The following is a 5308-nucleotide window of genomic DNA, read 5'->3' on the forward strand; positions in this document are numbered from 1 at the left end:
GGGAGAAGCAGACTCCCTGTGGGGAGCCCGATGTGGAACTCAATCCAGGATCCCAGGATCACACCCTGAGCCAAAGGCATATGCTCAACCACTGAGCCACCCAGGCATCCCTCCTAAGCTTTTCTAAACCCCTTTTCTCACAAGTCATGGTAGATCAGAGTATCCATACCTGCCTGCACTTTGGAATCACCTGGGGAGCCTAAGAGAAAAAAAATGAAACAGCTGCCTGTGTTTTACACCTACCCAATTGTGAGTTAATTGATTTACAGGGTGTGACCTAGGCTCTTACAGTTTTTGAAGGTCCCTGATGATTCTACTCTGCAGACAAGTCTTGGGATCCCCATATTGGATGGTTGTCAAAGATGGTGGCCCTCCCTCCCTCTTTCTGCACCTGTGCCATTTTCACATCAAGAGATGCGATCTGTTTCTTGAGTTGCACTGCTCTTGTGACTCGCTTTGGACAATAAGATTCAATGAAAGTGAATTCTGAAGCCTGAGAGCCCAGGCCATAAGAGAACTGGTAGCTTTTCTTTCCTCATGGAAGGCAGCCTCCACGTGTGAGAGATCTGACTATCCTGAGCGCACAGTGCTGTGTGAGGAGGCGCCTGGTCATGGGGGAGGGTGAGCCACCACAGGAAGGAGCAAGTGAGGCAGAGATAGTGAATGACACTTGCTTGGATCTCGTAGCCCACCCAGCCCAGACAACAACTGAATTTGGCTGCGTGGGTGACCCCAGCTGGTGCCACCAGGATCGGAAACAAGCATGTAGGACCCCTCATCGTTGCCTTAAGTCATTTCATTTTGAGTGGTTTGTTACAGAACAACATATAGCCCAAACACAAGTGTTTTCTTTGCACTTAATGGTAATAAAAATAGAGGGGGAGCATTTTGGAAGGCCCTATGTAAATGAATTGTCTGTTTACTGTCTCCAGGTTAATTAAAGTGCAAAGCCAATCAAACCCATATTGCTGAATATTCGAAGGAAAATTAATTTTTTAAACACTTTTGATTTTATTAAAGAAAGTATAAAATGTCAAATTCTACACTTTTAAACACACTTCTTTTAAGAATCCATTGTCTCTTCATAGTGGGCCAGCCATTTCCCAGTATTTCTGGATATTCTAAATAGTGTAGCTCTAAAAAAATCTTGATATCTTTGAATAGGCTGGCACCACTTTTCAACAAGGAGATTAATAAAACTTCTTGGGTTTTCCTTGGGGTTTCCCCAACTTTTTTTCCATTTCTTTTCTAATCTATTTGCCTCATACCTCTCAGCCATTGCCACAAGTTCCTCTGGGATGCTCTGATGTGCTCTTTCCAGAATATTAATTAATTTGCCAGCAACTTCCAGTCATTTTTAGTGAGGAGTGTAATAGATAGCCCCGTCTTCCCTGCTTTTCCAGTATGCCCCACTCTGTGTACATATTCTTCGATGTTCTGGGGGGAATCGTAATTATAGACATGTGCGATATTGTGGACATCGAGACCTCTCAATGTCAAGTCGGTGGCAATCAATATTCTTACTTTACCTGCTTTAAAGTTTTCTAATGCTCTCTCAGTCACACTGTTCTCGATTGCCATGAAGAGATTTTACTGATACATGTCGCAGAATCAGGTCACTTGATAAATGGTTAGCAATGGATTGGCTTTTCGGCTGACAAACACTATGACTTTGTCCTGGGGAGACATGCTTTCTAGAAAACATTGGATATGAGAGCGTTTCTCCTCTTCTGTGGTGACAATTATGTTCTGTTTTTACGGTACTTACAGCAACTAAATCCAAAGTGCCAACATACACAATCATTGGCGCTTTCAAATATGACTGTGCAAGTCGACGGACAGCATATGGCCAGGTTGCACTTGTCATAATGGTCTGCCTATCTGGGCGCACATCTAACAAAATCTTAATTATCTGGGGTTCAAACCCCATATCTAGCATCTTGTCAGCTTCATCTAATACCAAGTAGGTTACACTTTTGAGGTTGATGAAGTTATTCATCTGTAGATCATTCAGCCTCCCAGGAGTTGCAATAACAATATCTACTCCTTTTTTAAGGTCTTGGATTTGTCCATTTCTATCACCACCACCATATATACACACACTTTTAAGGCCTTCATATGAATATTTAGAACATTCAGCTTCTACCTGAAGTGCTAATTCCCTCTTGGGTGTGAGGACTAACATGCTGGGTCCATTCCTTTTATCTCTAATTACAGGCTGTGCGTCCAAATGAATGAATCCGGGCATTAAGTAAGACGACGTCTTCCCCATTCCGGTTTGAGCTACTCCAATGAGATCTATTCCTTGTAGAACTATTGGCCATGCCTATGACTAGATCGGCGTTGGCTTTTGAAATCCTGCCCTTTTAAAGTTTTCCATAACTTCTGGATAATACTGCAAAGCATCCTAAAATTTACAATTAGGATTGGGTATATGGAGCTCCTGGCCTTCTTTCAAGTCATCACACATTATATTATTATTTTCTTTCCTCTAAGAGTCTACCTGCTCTTGTGACATTGAACTTGTTTCTGATTGCCTGTAAAAGTTTTTCTTAATCGGAGATACGTCAATTCTAGGTTTCAAATTGTAATTTTCTTGTTTTTCAACAAGATTATCTATCACTGTTTTGGCCTTTGCTTGCATCACCCTGTTCCCAAAAATTCTGACCTCTGCTTCTGTAAAAGCTTTTATTATCCGTATTTTCGTGTTTGTTGTACTTTGGATGTCTTTTATTTTGGACCCCCCACGACCGATCACAGCGCTGACCCACACGTTCTTCAATCCAAAGCAGAGCGACGGTTCCAGGGGACCAGCGGCCACAGGCTGCTGGAGGCCCGAGGCCGCCCCTGCCGCCCCTGCCGGCCTCCCTACTTCTTCGATTCGGGTCCTCAGCCGACCTCCTCTCTGGAGCCCGGGACACTGCCGAGCTTCGCCGAGAAGCAACAACCCATGACGAGGCGTTGGCACCTGCTTCTTGCCTTGACATGGTTCCATAAGGAAGATCCGGCGTGTCCGACAACGCTCCAGTCTGGGTCTGTACCACTCCACGGTGCCATCGTAGTTTTCTCGGAAAATTATTAATTATATCAACAGAATTATTGGCGATACTGTGCAAAGAGATTTCAGCCTTGTCAACACAATAGCTTCAACAATGCCTGCTCTTGCGTCCTCTAGAAAGCAGAGCCCAAGCCAGGGTTCAGAGCACTGTCAGTTTGTCCAGGATGTGCAGTCCAGGAGTGTGGGGGTGAACAAGGCAAGAGAAAAGGTAAGGTGATGCTGTTCAATGCCACATATATTCTCACTAGCTGCGTTGACCAGTGAGCTGAGTGGGATAGGGCATGCTGTGTCACTGCATGCACGTTTACTTGGCATGTGGGACTTCTCCAGAAGGCTTGCAAGGAAGAACTATTCTGTGGGGTAGTTTATGGAAAGAAAAAGAAAGAAGAACATAGCTTCTTTTATTTCTTATTGAGCACCTCTTACCCCATGGAGGGGCTGATGCCAGGTACTACTGAGTGGCTACCTGGGGATCCAGGCACAGTGCCACACAAGTCCCCAAAGTAGAAGGACACCTGTGTGTGGATGAGATGCTCACCAGGAGAGACAGAGAAGAAGAAAAGTTTGAGGGTATCTGATAAATGTTCTTTGGTTGGTTGGTTTTTACCAAAACAAATACCGTGGGCTGTCTTTTTACTTTGTTTCTGTTCTTGCCAACTATATTCTGAAGCTGAGGTGATCCACAAGTATAGATTCCCATTCTGCCATTAGCCATATGTGCAGTGGCCGTTCCAACACAAATGCAAGGTTCCTTGTCACTGGTCTTTTCCCTCCCAGTCATCCCACCAAACAGGACATTCTCCCTGGACATTTGCAAAATGGTCACAGCAGCTCTGTTTTCATCTTTGATCCCCAAGGTTCAAAGGTTCTTATTTTACGGTTTTGCAGAGCTAAGTCTTTGTGGTAGAGAAGGTAGGGTGTACATGCTTTATATAGTCTTGCAATAAGTGGACAACTTTGAGCTGTCACTTCTGAACTTCCTTCTTGATGAGGTGTTACCTCTTTTCCTCATCAGGTCTTTTTTTTTTTTTTTTCAGCAGGGAAGAAAAAAAACAGAGAAGGAGATTTCGAATGTAAATCTCAAGGCATGTTCTCTTATTTTATGAGGCTGGGTGGTTACTACATATCAATAGCATTTTTTTTAAAGATTTTATTTATTTATTCATGAGAGTCAGAGAGAGGGAGAGAGGCAGAGACACAGGCAGAGGGAGAAGCAGGCTGCATGCAGGGAGCCTGACATGGGACTTGATCCCGGGTTTCCAGGATCACGCCCTGGGCTGAAGGCGGCGCTAAATCGCTGAGCCACCAGGGCTGCCCAAGAATGTGCATGGTCTTTGGAAAAGAAAAGCCCTACACCTGGGGTATCATTTTCTGGTGACAATTGCTGCATTCACCTTATTCTCAAGTGAAGGAGATTTGGCATGCATTTGATGTCCAGGGAATAGTCTCTGCTTCCTAGGAGGATGGATTTTCTAAGTGTCCCCCTGAATGAGTGATAGGTCTTTGGACCCAATGGTTGCTGCTGAATGGAACATAAACTCTGTATGTGAACCTAACAGAGGCATTGCCTTATTTGGCTCTTTGCTTTAGTAAATGAAAGAAATCCAGTTCCAGCAGACACAAAAAAGAGAATAGGTTGGCTCAGAGAAGACAAAAAGCTGTGTGTAGGACCAACTGTATGCAGGATTGAAGCAGTCATACAAAAAATCCTCTCCCTTTTGCTTTTCTTTTTTTAAAATTTAAGTTTGATTTGCCAACATATAGTGTAACACCCAGTGCTCATCCAGTCAAGTGCCCTCCTCACTGCCCATCACCGGATTACCCCAACCCCCTGTCCTGCTCCCTTCCACAACCCTTTGTTTGTTTCCCAGAGTTAGGAGTCTCTCATCATTTGTCTCCCTCTCTAATTTTTTCCACTCAGTTCCCCTCCTTTCCCTTATAATCCCTTTCACTATTTCTTATATTTTCCATATGAGTGACATCATTTGATGATTATCCTCTGATTGAGTTATTTCACTCAGTATAATACCCTCCAGTTCCATCCACATCAAAGTAAATGGTGGGTATTCATTCTTTCTGATGGCTGAGTAATACTCCATAGTGTATATAGACCACATCTTCTTTATCCATTCATCTGTTGAAGGACATCGTGGCTCCTTCCAGCTTGACTATTGTGGACATTGCTGCTATGAACATTTCGGTGCAGGTGTCCTGACATTTCACTGCATCTGTATCTTTGGGGTAAATCCC

General features: G+C 43.8%; 1 pseudogene; it reads right to left on the reverse strand.

Annotated features, from left to right (window-relative positions):
* Nucleotides 1-1190: 1190 nt before the first annotated feature.
* Nucleotides 1191-2987, reverse strand: LOC144321568 (putative ATP-dependent RNA helicase DDX43 pseudogene; annotated as a pseudogene).
* Nucleotides 2988-5308: the final 2321 nt, after the last annotated feature.

The sequence above is a fragment of the Canis aureus genome, chromosome 10 (assembly GCF_053574225.1).
Source record: "Canis aureus isolate CA01 chromosome 10, VMU_Caureus_v.1.0, whole genome shotgun sequence".
Classification (NCBI taxonomy): Eukaryota; Metazoa; Chordata; class Mammalia; order Carnivora; family Canidae; genus Canis; species Canis aureus.